At 37.9% G+C, this 19,897-nt stretch overlaps 1 long non-coding RNA gene across 1 annotated transcript in view; it reads right to left on the bottom strand.

Annotated features, from left to right (window-relative positions):
* The window catches only part of LOC139080184 (uncharacterized), a 70,516-nt gene that overhangs the window by 39,767 nt on the left and 10,852 nt on the right, over nucleotides 1–19,897 (bottom strand). The window contains exon 2 of the long non-coding RNA XR_011534464.1: nucleotides 18,003–18,103. This is a non-coding gene — a long non-coding RNA (uncharacterized lncRNA). The remainder of the gene's footprint in view (nucleotides 1–18,002; nucleotides 18,104–19,897) is intronic.

The following is a 19,897-nucleotide window of genomic DNA, read 5'->3' on the forward strand; positions in this document are numbered from 1 at the left end:
TACTTATCAGCATATACTGTCCTTTCCTATTAAATAGATCTATGAAAGTAGTAGAAGTTACAACTATTGGCTTCTGCTTTTTATTTTATTTTGTTATTTTTTAACAATATCTCTGACAGTTTTGGATGACTTAATTCAGGAAAGGGTAGAGAGAGAAAATAAAGAGAAAATAAATTAGTTTCAAATGGATGAATAGAAGAATGAAAGAGTCATTAAAAGCAAAATTTAGACTTGGAGAAAAGCATTTGCATGATCTAGATAAAATATAAAATGTTAAAAAAAATTCTAAAGGAAGAAAAGATGTAGGGTACAAATTTGGTGAGAGAAGTACGATTAAAAATACCATCTAGGAAGCTGTTGTCTTTTACTTTGAGTAGAAGGTATGCATATATGCATGCATGTATGTATATCTATGTGTGTATATGTGTGTGTGTATACATACATACACATAATACATTTGTAATATATATGCATACACATCAATATATAAATACAGTCTCTTTAATGTGTACACACACTGTGACCATGAAAAATAAGGGGAGGTAATCAAAGACTCCTTTGTCTCCCATCACCTGCAGTTGAATTACCCATGGTAGATGATAACTGGCTTCTTCAAACAAATCTACAGATGTCATCAGAGATTGGGCATGGGATTTGGTGCTAAGGTATGGTTATGCTAATTATGCTAATTTGCTTTCCACTGTCCTGGACTTAATGAGGTGTGCCATCTTACATGGCAAGAACCAAGTCTTACTAGGGGGAATCTCTGTGATTCAGATGATTATGGCCTCTCTAGCAGAAGAGAACGGTGAATTGTAGATCCTTAGGTTAGCAGCTAAGGAGAGCTTGTGATACCTTACTCTTTGTTCTGGAGCAAGAAGAGAATGACCAGACCAGGTAGTCACTGGGTCTGCTGACTGCCAGTTGCAGCATAAGCAATATGAAGAATGACCTAAATGTGTAGAGTACACTTTACAAACTATAAAATATGATCGTATTTTAAGTTTCACAATAGCAAGAATAAAAGAACTTGAGATAGATTAGTGATACTGGAAGGATGGTAGTTCCAGATGGCAATATGGTGGGCCAAAGTTGTCATGGTTGACCAGGCATCCAGGTTAAGACTGACTCTAAACGATGAACGACTTAGACCAGTTTGATTTTAGGTGAGGACTCAGAGTTTCTGGACACTATATTTTTTATTGTTCAGAGGAGAAATAAAGCTTCCATTGGGAACTTTGCTGATGGTGTTTGCAAACAGGAGTACAAAAACGTTCTAGTCATTTATTCATTCATTTATTCATTAACTCATTTATCTTAACTTTGCATCACATATGACCCTAAGGCAATTGATGGTCTGAAAATGTGGTTTCTACCTTTAGGAGTTTATAATTTAACAAGGAAGTATGTATGTAACCTAATAATGTCAGTTAAATGAGATAAATACTAATAAATACATACACATATAGTATCGTGTAATACGTGTATGCCTATGTATGGTGTGTATACATGTATTACATACACGTGCACACACATACACAAAGAGTCATGGGTGTACTGACTAACTGAGAGTACTGTAACTGTATCTGGGGTAAAGGCTTCAGATGGGTGAAGGCAAGGTATGTTTGAGGGCAGAAAGGAAGTCAGTGTGGCTGAAGCAGAGTCTCCAAGTTAGGGGGAGAGCTGGAGGAGATAAAGTCAGAGAAGTGTTCACACGAGGGAGCTCTGCTGGCTTTCCCACAAGACTTTGGCTTCTATGCTGAGGGAAATGGGCAGCCACTGCAAGATTGCATGTAAGGTCAGAATTAACCACTTAGCTTAATGAGAGGTTCCCCTTTAAAATCACAAGTCTTGAGCTCCAAACCACTAGCCTGAGCTGATGATATTCTATGAGGATAAAACAAAACATTTTCCCCCGTTTATTCCCTTTCTCTCAGGTATCACTGAATTTCTTGGGTTCTGGGTTCTAGAACCATGCTTTTGCCTGTGTTAATGCTCTAGAGGCTGGGGATTGGCATGTCTGTTGTTTTGTGGATGTGGGAACAGTGCTGTAGAAATCTTGCTTCTGGAGGGAAAGCCTGTGGTTACAGTTTGGGGCCGTTTGGCCAGCTTTGGGCCATATCCTCCAATAGAGCTTACCAAGAATAAAGGGAATATTTTGATTTCCACTTGACTGGCACCTCCACCTCTCTCTCAATTGGTTCCAAAATGGAGGAAAAAGAGGGGTGTTGTTTTTAACTCTTACACTCAATAAATGCTCCATTTGTTTCCATCCCAGTGCCAAGGTGTTGCAGCTGGAGACTAGGGAGCAGAAAGAGGGAAAGAGAGGAAGAGAGAATGAGAGTCTGGGAGAGGAACAGTAGTATCTTTAAAGAAGAATGCAATTGTAATAAATCATTATGGTCACGATTATATTTAAGAACATTTTCAAAAATGCATTATCTCTCTGCTCCTCAGTTGCCCCTCTTTCAGCCCTCAGAGAACTAGGGCAGCAATCAATTAGATATTCCTGAACGTGCTCTCCAATATGGCCAAATGGGATCGAGTCAACTGAAATGAAATTGTTAAAGGCAACAAGTAGATGTGGCAAATTGGTGTTGGGTGACTTGGTTTTCAGTGAAATGGCCATTTGGTGGATTGGTCCTTTGGCAAACTGGTTTAAAACAAATTGATCCTTGGCAATTTGACCTAAAATCAAATGATAAATGGATCCTCAATGTAAGAACCATGACAAGTGTCATCCAGCCTCCACTTGAACAACCAGTAATGAGAAATACATTGCAATACAAGACAATCCAAAACATATGTTTTCAAATACTTGCATTATATACGTCTCCTCATTTTGCACTAAAATTTGTCCACTGGTTCTTATGCAGCCCTGAAGAACACAGAATTTTTCTGGTCTGTACCCCATATGCAAGCCTATTAATAAAGGTTAAATGAGCTATTGTGTCTTGCCTAAATTTTCCCCTGCCTGAACAGCTGGAGTTCCTTGAGTTTTCCTTTCTGTGATTTGACTTTTGCATCTCTTCTCCATCTCGGTTGCTCTACCAATATCTCTCTTGAGGAACATGATACAGAATAGAACATAATCCTGGTCTGAATGCTGCTAAGAAGAACATGATCATGACCTTCACTCTGAAAATTTATTGTCCCTGATATTTTGACCAAGCAAACCTTGTGGGATAATCAAAATGCGAGGTTTTATTTTTTTAATCTCCCAATGTCCCTTTAAAATATTTCAGTAGTGAAAGTTCTTTCGTCCCCTCTGGATGAAAAATCTGTCAGGCTCCTGAGTTTTCTACTCACCCTTAGGTAATATAGAGTTCTCTGGCGACTGTAATTCACCAAATACCATCTTAATTTGGTAATTAAAATATCAAGCTTTAGATCTTCATTCAAAGCCTGCCTTCTGGAGAGTGATGTGGTTGGTTGTTTGCCTCCAGCTCACCCCCATCTCTACCAACCCACCAGCCACTGCGTCTGATCTCTTTAGGGTCTACTGATGGGGGGAGGGATGGTGGGAGGAGATAAAGAGGTAAGATGACAGTATATTTCTCATTTGACCGTTATGCCTATAAAATGGCTGGATGCTCTCTAGGTCTGGAAGATGGTGGAGCTTTATTTTTCCATCCTGGGCAAGTTGGTGGATTCTTCAGAGATCTCTTTGCTGGTCCATCAGAAAGTGATACAACCACTTTTTTCAGCTGCTTCTTCAGACGCTGACCTCATTTCATACAGACACTTGATGGAAGGCTCTTATCTTCTGAGTGAAGCCCTCGGGTAAACTCAGATTTTAAATGGTGCACATTTGGTCCCCAGGAAACACTCACTTATTCTTTACCTTTACCAAACTCAAGGAGTACAGGCAAATCCCAGTGCAGCTGCATTTCTCTCCTGACTGCTCTCAGACCTCTCACTTAAAGATCCCCAGGCTCTCTGGCACAACACAGTGTGGTCCCAACTCCATGGGATGCACATGAAGCTCTCTGCAGGTCCCACTGAAGTCTTGCTCTCTTGCCTTGAGGCTAAGGGAGAAGTAAGTGTCCCACCCCTGCTGTGAGTCTGGGACTGGGAGACTCATAGTGCTGAAGCAGCTCTCTCCAAAATATCCCTTCACAAATCTACTCTTAGTTACTACTCCTATATCTTTTTACATCTCTCTTAAGGAGTTTAGAGCCTTCCAACCTGTCCTATGTCACTAAGTTAGAAACTCCCACTCAGTGGTCCAACAGCTCACTTAGGAATCTAACATCTTTCCTATGGGATTGCCGCAGTTGAAACTGCCAGTTTAACCTCTTACTTGTGCTTCTTTAAATGCAGCCTAAGATCAAATTAAATTTTGTTCGCATCCTTATGCCCCTCTATACTTCCTTGAGCAAGTTGCTTCATCTTTCAGTATTCTTGTAACTAAGGGTGTTCAGAAGAAACGATAAAAAAAAACCTGGAAATAATAATACAGAGTAAGCAGGTGTTATATGTTTATTAACTGCATTTTCAAACCTCCTTTCAAGGACTTGAGGGCTTGCATATCATATACAATCTTAAAAAGTTTTTTGAGTAGCTTGCTAGCTCTGAGGAGGTGGAAAGAAAAGGAAGAGAGGGAACTAAAGACAATGAAGGGAATGACCACTGCAGCCTGTGCTCCAAGAGAATCAACAAGCCAGGAAACACCAACTCTAACCCTGACAACACAATTTGAAGGGCTTTGTTTACATCCCTAGGACACCGATTGTTTTCCAAATATGGTCTATACATGTGAAGGACAGAGGGGCACTAAGTCTTAGGAAGTTCATTCAAATGGAAAATGAATTCTTGAATTGAATCCCATAAAAATTATCTTTCCAATCACATGAGGGCATATTCTCATACCCACATAGAATAAAAAAATCTTGAACTGAAATAAAACTCATTACCAAAAGAGAACAAATCCCCAGGAGCCATTTTCCACCAACCTGTTTTTATCTCCTGGAATTCATTCTCCTCCTTTCTTAAGAGATTCCTGTGAAAGCATGACTCAGTTCCTCCAGGAGCTCTTGATGAGTATCTTTGGGACAAATTTCAAAACTGATCTTACACTTTTTAAGACCCTTATTCACGCAGCATTTTCTGACATACTTTCCAGTGTTCTGGTAAGTCAACTGCTCCTTCATCCCCCTTCCCACTCCTCAGATCCTTTTGCTTTACTTTTAGCCCCTCATTATAAAAGCAATACACATTGGTTAGAAAAATAAAATGTAGACAAGCAGAATAATGTAGAGCACACTCATGATTCAGCCAGAGATATCCATTATGAGTGTTTTTCAGAATATTTTTCTAATATCCTTATTAAAATATACATGCTATTAATCTATACATAGGAACCACATTTTAAGTGTTATTATAACCAACTATGTTAACCTAATCCAACAGTTTTTGATCATTTGGATTGTTGCAGATTTCCTTACAACAAAAATGGAAGAGAAGGAATAATTAGCTGTAAATTATTTACATATAAATAGCAAACACATAAGAAACAACTATGCATACTCATTTTGAACAAATTTTCACCTTCACCAAATTATTTTGTTTTCTCTCTTACTTCAAGCTCCTTTCCTAAGTTCAGTTTTAGTTTGTATTCTTCCACATTCATGTTCATTTTACACACACATGCATACACTTTTTTTTTCTTTTTCTAAACAAACAAATACACAGGCACTTGCTTTTTTCACTTAATAATATCTCTTGGACATTATTTCAGATCGATAAATATAGACCTAACCAATCTTTTGAATGGTGGATTGTGAGCTTTGATTTTATTCTGCAAACAATGGAGAACCTAATATTTATTTACTAAGCTAGTGTACTAGATGGACAAACAGATTCATTGATTGCTCATGCTAAGTAGTCTCATAGGAATAACACTTTATTTGTAGATGGAGACATTGCAAAATAACTTAGTGTGGCTGACATTATTCCAAGGCAAGATGTATAACGTGTACAACATCATCTTACACAGCAATGTTGCTGTCTACTTCAAAGTCAAGTACCCAAGACCTAAAAATGACAAGCACTTTTATAAATTATTTTTTCTATAAGTTAACTTTTGGAGAGGATATTAATGAGAAATAGTTTTGGAAAGACATGTATTATTGCATGACATTCTTTATGGAATGAGACAGAGAATAAAATTAAATTAATCATAGTATTTAAAGAACTCTAAACCTGAAAATGTTTTAGCTTGAATCTTGTGTGTGTATGTGTGTGTGTGGGTACATGCATGTGTGTGATCTGTGAATTTTTTTGGTAAAAAGACAAAATTGCTATAGTAATTTACCATCGCTTTTTACAAACTGAAAAGTGAGAGCTAAAGAAACACTCAGTATAGTTAGACTTTTCCCTCTTAGAGGCTTCATCCAAAAAAGCCGGATAGTAAAACTCCTGTAATCTATCTATTCAAGCAAGATATCAGAATGTCTTATAAATTAGCAAGTGGCATAGAAGAAATAAATACCAAGAAACTTTTGGGCCACATGGACCTTTTTAATAGTCACAACTAGCAATTTGCCTAAATCATGGTTCTCATCCTAGGGAGATTTTGCCTCCCAGAAAGCATTTAGCAATGTCTGGAGACATCTAAAAAGTATTGTAAAGAGCCAACCCTGATGGCCTAGTGGTTAAAGTTCAGCATGCTCTGCTTCGGTGGCCCATGTTTGGTTCCTGGGCGTGGAGCTACACCACTCATCTGTCAGTAGCCATGCTGTGGTGGTGGCTCACATAGAAGAACTAGAAGGACTTACAAGTGGAATAAATGATGATATACTGGGGCTTTGGTGAGGGGAGAAAAAAAGAGAGAGGAAGATTGGCAACAGATGTTGGATCAGGGCAAATCTTTCCAAGCAAAAAAAAAAAAAGTATCCTAAGAAGTATTATTTCCCTATATTATACATTGGGAAACTGAGCCTTAATGAAGTTAAGTAGTTTACCTAAGATAATATAATAGTACAGCATTGTGTTGCTAAATGATAGAAATACAACCTGAGAAATGCATTGTTAGGCGATATCATCACAGTGCGGATATCACAGAGTATACTTACACAAACCTAGATGGTATAGCCTACTACACACTTAGGCTACATGGTACTAATCTTACAGGATCACCATCATATATGGGGTCCATCATTGACTGAACTGTTATGTGGTACATGACTGTAGTAGATATAGCAAATAGTGTAGTTTGTGTATGCTTATCTCTTTTTAATTTAAAAAAATAGAAGTACAATGGTACATGTTCTTTATTTATAAACAGGGAAGATGGGAATAAAAAGAATGCTATTACTGAAAAAATTCCTCAAATTGCTAAAAATCGTTACGATTTTTATAAGTATATTTTATGTTAAAAAGGATTATGATTCTATAATTGAGGACATCTTATAATTGAGGACAATATGCTAAGTGAAATGATCTTGTCACAAGAAGACAAATGCTGACTGATTCCACTTTTATGAGGTATCTAAAATAGCCAAATTCATGGACTCAAGGAGTACAATGGTGGTTGTCAGGGACTGGAGGAAGAAATGCGAGTTACTAATCAAGGGCCAAAGGTTTCAGTTAAGCAAGATGAATAAATTCTAGAGATCTGCTGTGCAATATTGTGTTTATAGTCAACAATACCATAGTGTCCACTTAAAAATTAATTAGGAGTGTAAATCTCATGTTAAGTATTCTTACCACAATAAAACAAAATTAAAAACAAGCAAACTGTAGAACATTCATGCATGAAACTGAAAAAAATTTTTTTTGACACACGCAACAACATGGGTCAATCACAAATGTATTTTGCTAGCTGGAAGAAGCCAAATCAAAAGCCTATAGACTAAATGATTCCTCTTACGTGACATTCTGGAAAAGGTACAGCTATAATAGAAATTTGGGAATAGACCAGTAGTTGCTGGGAGTTCAGGGTGAGGGGAAGAGTTCACTACAAAGGAAAAGCATGAGTAAATTTTTTGAGTTGATGGAACTATTCTATATCATGATTTTGGTAGTAGATACGTTACTGTTCATTTGTCAAAACTCCAGAATTGTACACCACAAAGAGTGAATTTTACTGTATATAATACACAAAAAATACATTTAAAAATAATTTTAAAAAGTCTTGCATTTTCTGAGTCGTTCAGACCCATACCAGCATCATCAGTTATTAAATGTTTGTTAAATGAGTAATGGATAATGACCCTTCCTGCAGCTTAGTAGCCACTCATGGGACTCAGCACTCAAAGACGAGGGGAGTATGCATCTGAGGAACCTGTTCTGATCAGCCCTCCTTCCACTGAAATGATGACCAAGGCTTTACTCACTTGTCTACACTCCAGGAGGGAGTATAGATAGATACAGTCATAGCAGTGCTATGGGGTGACTCAATCATTGAAGGTAGAGGTCGTACAGGTTTAATTTAACTTTGGTATCACATCCTCTTCCTTATACTTTCATAAATTATTCTTAAACAAAAATATACTCAAGTTAACTATTCTATGTCTGCTGAAGAAGAAAAATCTATACTGACATCATGCAATCTTCTAGATCCTTCCATGAGAAAGTCTTGTAGACATACAGATTATAAAAGTATTCTAAAATGTCATAGAAATCATTCCTTCACGATTAATTCTATGTGTGACAATTTGCTATGTTTCCATTTGACAGATTTACTCCTTTCTCTTGGGTCATGTGGGGTGACTTCCCCATTTTATGATTGCTACAATCAAAAGTTAATCTCAACTTTTTGCTGCTGAAACAAGAAGAAATAATTAGTTTTATTGGAATAAGATAGTAATAATAAAAATGCTGTACTTTCTTTGTAGATAGTATAGTAATAAGAAGAACACTATGTTTTATTTGTAGATGGGGCATTTCCAGCTATACATTTTGACCTTGTGAGGCATTTGTTTTCTGTGGCTAATGATACTGAGTTACCAGGGTTGACTGTATACAAGGGCTTAATAATGGACATTCACTGGTTGGGCGACATGTAGAAATTTTTCCTCACATACTATTAACCATAACGTAAAAACCTTATATGTTTTATAGTTTCCATGGCTGCCAGGCAAATTGTCCTTCAACTCTCAGACTTGAGTTTGTCTGAACATGTGATATAGTAACTATGATTTCGAATAAGCAAGTTGGGCCATAGACAGGAATAGGCACTATTGACTAGTCTTTCGCATGATCGTAAGGTGAAAGAAGTCTGGGATCAGCTACTGTCCAAAGTTGGCAGAAACAGAAGTGAGAAATATGTCAAAGAGACAGGTGCTTTAAGAAACTATACTAAGTTAAAGGGTTTTTTTTTAATGTGGCCTTTGTGACCGCTTCATCAAGTTAAGTTTCAAGTAAGGCCACTTCCTCTTTATTTCTCCAATTAACTTCTTGAGCACTGGTATGGGAGAATTCGGGGAAATTCTCCCACGAGGGCTGGAATCTTATGATGCTCTGCCAAAGAACTTTAATTTCTTATGGGGCTAGAAAATATTAAAATTAAGACTGTTTCGAAAACAAAGTAAGCTGAAATTATTGTCATCTTCCTACAGGATGTTTGAACAACCACACTGAGGGGGAGGAATTTTTTTAACCAATCCTGTTGGCTCTCTGTACCCCTTTCAAAACTTCATCTAGTTTGGAAGATCTGTGTCTTTGTTTAAGGATTTCTCTGAAATTTTCATTTCTGCAAGGTCTAATGGATTAAGCTCTGTGGATATGTCATCTATAAGCAAAAACTTCTGTCCTCTTAGCTTTGATAAAGGTTAAAAAAGAGGGGAACACTATACTCTTTCCAGTTGCTGTAGTGAAAGCCCAGAATTCCTGCCAGGGTTTAGCCATAGGCTGCTGTGTAGGCAGAATCATGGCCCGTGTAGGTGTCTATGTCCTAATCCCTTGGAGCTGTGACTATGTTATATGGCAGAAAGATTTTGCAGATGTGACTAAGATAAAGATCTTGATATGGGGAGATTATCCTGGTGTACCCAATATAATCAGAAGGGTTCTTATGAGAGAAAGAGGGAGACAGGAGAGTGAGAGTAAATGTGACAAGGGAAGCAGAGGTCGGGGTGATGAGATTGTTTGAAGGTGGCCACAAGCCAAGGAATGTAGGCAGCCTCTAAAAGCTGGAAAAGGAAAGGAAATTAATTCTCCCCTAGAGCCTCCAGAAGGAATGTGACTCTACTGACACCTTGGCTTTAGCCTCATGAGACCCATTGCCGACTTCTGACCTCCAGAACTATAAGATGATAAATTTGTGTTATTTTAAGCCACCACGTTTGTGGTAACTTGTTACAGCAGCAATGGGAAACTAATTCAGCAGCAGACATCCTGTCCTGTTCATCTGCTCCCAAAAAAGCAAGAAACACGGTTTAAGACTCGGGACTTCTAGAACAATTAAAATGTTCCAATTTCAAGCACAGCTCTCAAAGCAGTGAGAGTAATATTAAGTATAATTGAGCATTGCATTAATAAGAAATGTGTGTGAAAGCATTTAGCCATTTCTGTTGCTTTAGTCATATAATTTCCATTTATTTGTAATTAGAAAAATCAAAGTTCATATTGTTATAGAGGGAAGGCTCCTCTAATGTTGAGCAGACACGCATCCACCTATCCTTAGTAACAGAAGCGCAGTATTTCCCCTTTGACAATCACCCCACTCTAGTTGTACAGGAATCCCAGAGACTAGTCAGTGCAAAGAAAGTGAGGTAGTCAGTTGTGCTTCTGAAGGTAAGGATGACAAAGCATGGAGAGGAGGATCAGTTCCTTCCTGCCTTTGCTGCTGTCTGCCATATGGTGTCCTGCCAAGACTCATGCACACAGATGAACTATGTTCGCTTCATCTTGGTTATGCCTCTGTTGGTCCATGTCCCTGTACAGGTCAAATTGGTATGCCACGCTTGGATGCCAAGGTGGCTGCACATATGTTCACTAATTATTCTTTAAACACATCCTCCAATAAACTACAGCCTAGGTGGCTTTCAGCCTCAGCCACACATCATGCTGCAACTAGCTCTTCCTCAAAAACATCCTATGAGCTGAGCTTAATGCAATAAATGGTTGTCTCCTGTCTTCTTGATGAATTCTCCCTTTGGGGTCAAAGTCACCTCAGCTTTCACTTATAGGTGAGAGCTAAATTCAGATTCAAATCTTGGGACTTGCAAGCCAGGATCTAAGTTCCTTCTTCCCAGAGAACCTTGGACTTCCTGTGCTGGTAGATCTGTTTCCTTATATGGATTGTTGGTGGGTTTCACTGGGGGAACTGTTAGGGCAATTGGGCAATGGATGACCGCTTTACCAACATTTACATATGGGAGATTACTCAAGTCATTATTTTCAGGAGCAAAAAGATGTCTTCCGAGGTATTCTGACTTCCTTTCTGTCAGGAAAGTATCATCTTGCTAAAATGTTTAATCACTGCTTTTCATGGCACTGCATTTCATTTATATCTTAACAGGAACTCTTATATTCACATTGTGTTGAAATCTGACTCAGTAATTTCTTTCCATTAATTCCTGTTTTGCCTTTTAAAGCCTTCCGGATGAGACAAGGAATATGTAATAAATTCTCCTCACACATCCACGATGTAAGTTTACTTCTCTCGTCAAACATAGTGGTCATCTTTCTCTAATCTGGCTATGATAGGATTAAATTCTTCATGGTCATGGTCAATCTCCTCTGGGCATGTGTCAGTGTGTTAATTTAGTCCACATAGGGTTAAAAATGAAAATTCCCTCCCTACTCCTGAACGTCATACCACTGCTAATGCAGCCCAGGGATGAGTTCATTCTTTCAGCAGCAACTTCCCACTGTTAATTCCTGGAGCTCACAGTCCAGTAAAATTCCCCTTGAGGTATTTATGTTGTTGCATAGCCTGTGTCTGAGAACTCATTTTATCCCTATTATATTTCTTCTTCTTATTTTCAGCACAGATTCCTATTTTTTCAACAATGTATTACATATATTTCTGAATTGTTTTCAAATTTGATTGTAATGCTCTCTATTCTCATTAAAATTTTTGAAAGTGGAAGAGACCAAAGATAAAATTTTAGATCTCTCCTCAGCTTGCCACTCCTCTTTTAGTTAGCATTTTTTTGTATTTTACAGTGTACATAGATACCCTTTGTTGACAAAGAATATTAATTTAAGAATCAGATAATCCTAGGTTCAAATCCATGTTTTGCTGTTACAAAAATGTGACCTTGGACAAACTGCCTCACTGCAATTATCTCTGTATCATAGGGATCTTCATTGCCCACATTAGATTTTTGTTCTGGTGTGTGCATGTATATATATATAAGTGTGTATACATATATGCATGTGTATGCTGTGTCTATGTATTTATTTGTGTAAACGTGTTTTTGAGTGTATGTGTGCATATGTGTGACATGTTTACATGCATTTGTGTATGCCTGTGTATATTATGTCTGTAGGTGTGTTGTGTGCATATGCACGTGTTTATGTGTATATGTATGCATGCATGTATGTATATGTGTGCACATGTTTATGTATATTATATGTATGTGTACGTATGTGTATACGTGTGTATTTTTCAGTGCACGTATGCATGTACATGTGTATATATTCTGGAACATATTAGATTGTCAATACACAGTAGATATTATTATAATTAACAAGGTAAACCAATTATGACTACGACCATCACACATAACACTCTACTATATCCAGAGTAGTGCCTCACACAGTACCTGGCATAATGAATAGTCCCCGTCAGCTTCTCTGGTAAATGTATTTCTAAAAGGAAATGATATAATCCCAGCACGAGTTGAACTTCATGAATCTGTACTGGTCCCTAATGATCACCTCTTTGCTTCCGAAGTATTTACCCACCTTTTATACTTTAACATTTTGCTTAGGATCTTTCTAATCTCTTTGGCATATAGTTTAAAGAATTTAACTTCTTTCACCTTTTTGAAAATGGAAACATTTATTTGCCCTTTTCCCATCTGCCAGCAAGACTTCTGTTCCCCTTACCTCTTCAAAGATGACTATTTACAGTTCACTGATATCATCTGAGCCTTCTTTTGGTTTTATGGAATGGAACCAAAATCCTTTGAAGGTATATTTTCTTCAACCTACTTACCTAGCTTGGAATTTAATTCTGCCTCCTAATATTTGCTTTCTCCTTTGTAATCTGACAGTTAACCTTCTCAACCAATGTATTAGTCAGGACTCTCTTCATTACAATACAATAAACCCAATTTAAACTTTCTTATGATAAAAAGGAATACGTTGGCTCACATAGCTGAGGGATTCAGAGGAAAGGCTTGCCTCAGTCATGACTGGATTAAGGGATTCAGAGGAAGTCATCAAGAGCCTAGATTTCTTGCCATATCTGAGCTCTGATTCTTTTTGTGGATGGACTCTCCACATGGTAAAAAAGATAGCTACTGGGTTTGGTACAAATCCAAACGGAAGAGAAATGCTTTCTTTCTCAGAATCCATGTATCAAATCTCATACAGAGGATCTGACTGGATCTACTTGATCATGTGTTCATGGCCATGGCCAGGGCAGGCTGGGCACTGTGGCTTCCAGGCACATTACAACCTCAGGTGATGTGGGACAAAGAAACAGAGGTCTGCTACAGCAGAAAAAAGACTTGAGAAGTTTTGCTTCCTGCCTCTCTTCTGCTGACTTCTCAGTATTGTCCCTAAATCTGTCTATTGCTCCCTTCATACCTTTAGAAAACCTATTTTCATCTTCCTTGGCAATTTTCACAAGCTTTGCTTTATTCCCTTGGTATTAGTTTTCGTTTGTTTGTGGTTCCATGTTGGAACTTCCATTCTTTATAAAGGACACCTTTGAAATGTCTCTGTTTATCTGAGAGCTGATTGAGCTGCCAAATGGTTTCCTGAGCTGCCTCTCACTCACGTTCATGATTAGATTCTCAGAACCGTGTGTTTACAAGCATAGAGTCCTTCTTTGTGTTCCCGGTCTCTGGCCATGAGACTCTGACTGCATCTTCTCTCTGAAACTTGGGAAACCTGTCTTCTTTTAGTTTAGGCAAATATCTAGCTTTGCCCAAGGTCCAAAGCTTTGGCTATCACAGACTGTAAAATGCTCTTACTGGTTTTCCCTCTTTCTTGAGGATTCTATCATTTCCGCTTTGCCAACTAGTATTTTCCTTATTTGCCAGTATCATGTCCTAAACAGTAATTCCCTTCCTCACTTTTTCTGCCTTCTAAAAGATGAAGTTGTCAGTAAGGTGCATTCAATCCTTTACTGTTAGCAGACTGACTTCCTGGAGATATCTAGATAAGATATCCTTCATTGCTCTGTGTCTTGCCTCTGTTTCTGCGCTAGATTTGTGATCCACGTCAGCATGTGATCTACTCTTTCTTTCTGCCTGGAGTGGCTGTTTTAGCAACCATCAAACCCACCTTATCCCCTCCAATATTGATATCATTTTGATACTCTTTCCTTTTATCTCTACCCATCCCTAATTTTGCGGTTTTCTGAAAGGTATATATCTTCTTGACACAGGGTCCTACTCCCTTTGCACAAGAGTGCATTTCATAAGAGTTGCCACTTGTGAATCTTATTTTGCCAAGATGCAATATCGTCTATGAGAGGTGTTGGTTTCTTGTATGAACATCAAATTATATGCTTGGTATATTGGTAGTCACAGAACTAGGAACCTAAGTGCTATGTCTTACTGCCTCCCGAAGTATTTTCTCCTGTGAATTACTAGGTACATTCAACACTGGTTTCATACTTAGAGTTTTACCTGGGCATTCCCCTTCTTTTTTTTTGTCTTTCACTCTTTTCAATTTAAAATCCTCTAGAACAAATTGACAAGTATCCCAGTGAACACATCCTTCTCTTTAGAAAAATTGATCAAATCTCATTACAACAAATGCAAAGGAAGAATTCTCATTTTTTTTCTTGTTCTATTGGGTATGTGTACTGTCAAATAATACTTAAAAAAAGTGGGCCTATAGATTGGGCTTATAAAATTCCTTCATCTATAATGATTCTTGTAATGGAGACTCATAGTATATTTGAGTTGTGGCTGGTGTTTGGTTTGACTCAATACAACACAATACACTCAAAGCTATTCATATCTACAGAACATGCTCCATATGGGGCTTTTAAAGACTTTCTTCCTTTTTTTTGTTTTTTTAAAGATTTTATTTTTCCTTTTTCTCCCTATATCCCCCCGGTACATAGTTGCATACTTTTAGTTGTGGGTCCTTCTAGTTGAGGCATGTGGGACACCGCCTCAGTGTGGCCCGACGAGCAGTGCCATGCCTGCACCCAGGATTTGAACCAGCGAAACCCTGGGCTGCAGCAGCACAGCACGCAAACTTAACCACTTAGCCACAGGGCTGGCCCCTAAAGACTTTCTTATCCCCAAGGGCTGAAGCAGCATAGCTGGAGAAGTGAAAACTGGCCCAGCAGTAGTAACAGCAGATCTTTTCTGAAGCATGGCCAACAGCTGTGAGGTCTGAGGGCTCACAGATAGAGAACAGGAAGGAGGGTCTCTATCTCTGCCTTCTTTTGTCTCTGTCTCTGGAGTTTGCTCCTGCCTCTGCCCTATCTCTCTCTACTTTTGCTCCACTCACAGACATTTTGTTTGCTTTTACCCGATCTCTGACCTTTGTTGTGAATCCTGGACTTAAATAAATCCTTGGTTTGTGCCTGCCATTGGCCCTGCCCCAGACTCTTCAATCTCAATATCTGCGCTCTCCTTGCAGCCAAGGGTCCTAGGAACAATGGCATTCTGAATTTGATGTAAGTTTTAGAGCAGCATGCCTGAAGACAATCAATGTTAAGTGTTTACCAGTTTCCTTTGCATTTCCTGGGGTGAAGGTGGAGAATAACTGGCATCAAATATTTAGAAAATAATTAAGGGAATCTTAAGCTGCTTTATTTGAGTGCATCTCCCAAAATACAGATAAAATCCATTTCAAGGATCTGACAGACCATAGAGATGAGGGTCCCATGGTAGAGGAACTGGGATTTGCAATGGGTAAGACTCAACCCATAATTTGGCCAAGCTGCCTAACCTTGGATGAGTCACTTATCATCTCTGAGCCTTTGTTTCCTTATCTCTAAGACGAGGATGTCAGTGTCTATTGTGTCAGGTTAGGTCTCTGGCAAACAGACTCCTAGAGGAAGTCAGTGTGCAGGAGCATTAAGGGAGATCCTTGGGATCAACTCCTATGAAGATAAGGGGGATGAAATCAGAATTGGGCAGAGCGTAAAGTCAAGCTGGAGTTATTCTGCACTGATCTGAAATGCCTGAATCTTTATACCTGTCTTAGTCAGCTTGGGCTGCTACCACAAAAATACCATAGACTGGGTGACTTAAAAAACAAAGATTTATTTCTTACAGTTCTGGAGGCTAGGAAGTCCAAGATCAAGGCACCTGCCAATTCAATGTCTGATGAAGGCCCATTTCTTGGTTCTAAGATAGCTGTCTTCTGGCTGTGTGCTCACATGGCAGAAGGGGCAAGGGATCTCTGTGATGCTTCTTTTTTAGGGCACAAATCCCGTTCATGTGGGCTCCGCCATCATGACCTGAGCACCTCGCAAAGGCCCCACTGCCGAATATGATCATACTGGGGATTAGCTTTCAACATATGAATTTTGGGGGACACAAACATTCCATCTATAGCAATACTCTTGCCTTCATGCATCATTGGATGTGAGAAACTTTGGGACGGGTGTGACCAAGTGACCCCTGAAGGGGCTGAAGAATGTCTACTGACAGCACTCTGAGCAGCAGCGAAAAAGTGATTCCTTGAAGGGAGATCTTTGTGTGTTCCTCACCAATTTAATAGGGATCTTCAAGAGAATTTATTTTGTTAACTGTAAAACTTTCTACAAACTGTAATTTTATAATCAATACCATGATCATCAAACATTTATTAAGGGTTCGCTCTGTGGTAGGTACTTGATATGAATAAAAATATTGAGCCCCCTTTTTTTTTCTTAAATGTACCTTGTTTCTTCCTTTAAAATCGATAGTTCTACATCCATTGCAGCAGTCCTTAATCAACCATCAAAGGATCAGGCCACAGTTCACAAGTACATATTTATGGATGCTAACTATGTGCAGGACTTGGGAAAATAAATTTTTCTGCCATAAAGTTATTCCTTGGCATTTTAACGCTATAAATGGCGGAATATTTATGGGAATCATTAAGCAGGATAATTGCTAATACGTAATTTTAAATATACTATGACATCATTATAATAACGAAATTTACATATTTTAGTACTTCTTGAAGAACAAAATTAAAAATACCTTTAAGTAAAAACACTTGAAGAATACATAAATAGTAGTACAATAACCAAGCCTCAGGAAAAAAATAAAGGGAAATGCCATTTGATAGGTTTTATTATCAATCATGGAGCCAAAAATAAGTCATACGTAATGGAATTTCATTGTATGGCAGTGGAAATTTCCCCCAGAGTTTTACTAAAAGGTGTAACATAGTTTGAACTCCTCAGTGAGGTCAATGGGCCTCTCCAAGGGCTGAGTTAGCATTTTAAGTAAATACGTTAATTTCTGAGTTCAACAAAGGAAAATGCTACTTTTAGCGCATTTCCAATTTAAAACAATCTTTTTACTCTATTACTTTAAACTAGTCAGTGGAATCCAACCAAATATTTTGATTGGTTATGTTTAAATTTGTATTTCCTCAACAATTTGAGAGCAGTTTGCTTGTTAACTGATCCCAGTAAGAAGATTAAATTACTAGTCCATGAATTAATTAAAAGTGCAGTAGATGTTGATACAGAGCTTAGGATAAATAATAATTGTGCTCATTTTGTATTTTCATTGTGTTCTACGTTTTCAAAAGGATAAACAATGTACTCTCTGGTTACTTTTTAAAATATGTTAGACATAACTATGCATGCAAATGAAGCAAAGAATCGGAAAATACAGAAAATCCATTTTCACACTTCCAGTACCCTCTCTTTAAAAACCACGCAGGAATACAATACTGTATGATCTTACCACTCAAAACCTGAGCCCTGGACCTGTAGAGTTGGCATCTCCTGGTTGCTTCTTAGAAATGAAGGATCTCAGTTCCCACCATAAATTGGCTGAATCAGAACCTGCATTTTAACAAAATCTCCAGGTGATTTACGTGCATATTAAAGTTTGAGAATCATTACTCTACAAATCTTTTGTCTCTAACAAATTAAATTCAATTCCATTTTTTTCTTAAATTATCCAAATGACTGCTTCCTCCCTTTAGTTGTAGGAATAAGTATGAATATAAAGTATTCTGAGGCATAAAACTCAGTACGGAAATGTCAATTGTTAAACTTAATTTCTTTTTTAGTAACTAAGTAATTAAGGTGTAGTTAATTAAGGTATAGGGTAAAGTTAGGAAGCTTCTCTTTGAATAAAAATGCTCAAGCTTTCTAATTATAAAATATGATTAATAAGCCTAATTTTATTTTTGCATATCTTTGACTTTTTCCATCAGAATGTTTTCTTAGAATGTTAAATGGAGGATTCAGGAAGCAAGCAGAGAAAAAATTCCCATCCAATAACATTATTTGACCACTGCTTATATTGAACGATCACCCTATGAACTATTTTCTCATTTCTTTGCATTAGTGAAATTTTGAAACCATGCTGTCCTCCACTTACTGATTTCCAGCAGGTAGGATAAGAGGATTTGCAATCCTGCTCAGTTTATGATTCTCATATTATTGACTTTACTCAGCAAAGAGATGGAATAGGATCTCAAATGGAGTGAATGTTAAGATTAAAGCCCTTCTTATGTCATTTAGAGATTGTGTTCAGATTACAGATATTTGACCTTGAGTCACAGTGGTTGCTTTATTATCTGATCATGGTGCCTCCAATAAGGGGTTGTCCAATGCTTTCAGCACATTACCTGCCTACGTGATTCTAAAGCTTGCTTCAGAAGATCTCTCAGCATGGTTAGAAAAAGGTAAAGAGCTCAAGTAAGCAAGCTATATTTACCAGCAACAAACAGCAGTCCCTAGAAACGTTCTACCCGGCACATTAATCTATAAAGTGATGGCTCTAATTGTATGAGAATAGAACTGATTTGCTATTTAAAAAAATATTTATTAGTTTTATTATGAGCAGGTAATACTCTAATGCTGATAATAATAGAGACTTCTATCACAGTCTTGTTGCAGTCTACACAAATATGTCGGCAAAAATGATAGTATTTCTACACTAAGATAGCTTAGCCAGACTCAAACTCCCCACGGTATATGGTATATTCTGAAATGGGAAACCACAGAAAAGAGAGAATGCCTAGGGCAGCTTGAGCAAGATTGATCGATGAAGTTAGATACGATTTGAGGCCAAAATAAGGAAAGTTTGGTATGACTGCGAAGTCTTATTCAGGTGGTTCAAGTTAGTGAGAATTTCAACCCAAAACACTGAGACTAGGCAATCAATCAAGGACACCAAGATAGGTGGCCGGTAATAAGGAGGCAATAGACAGTAACATTTGAACTTGGAGAATCAAGATTTCTTGCAGGTGCAGTTATATTAACGAAGAGGACAACGCTTAGGTTACACACTCACAGTTAACCCTAAAATTCAGGTTGCTAAATAATGGAGCTTTTACTTTTCTTTGTGGGAGTCTCCCCACACCCATTGCCACCCTGTTTCCTAACACAATGCCTTACATGCCAGAGGTGACTATTATTTATTTGTTAATGAGGGTGAATTTTTAAGAATATTTTAGGAAATGATGACCATAACGTGACCTCAGATAAGGGCATAATAATAGATATAACAGATCTGTTACTGAATTCTGTGATAAACTTAAATAAAACAGTAGCCAAGCTTTGGTTGTGCCACTTAAGAGTATATTTGCAGGGGCTGGCCCCGTGGCCGAGTGGTCAAGTTCGCGC

Source organism: Equus przewalskii, chromosome 29 (assembly GCF_037783145.1).
Source record: "Equus przewalskii isolate Varuska chromosome 29, EquPr2, whole genome shotgun sequence".
NCBI classification, from domain to species: domain Eukaryota; kingdom Metazoa; phylum Chordata; class Mammalia; order Perissodactyla; family Equidae; genus Equus; species Equus przewalskii.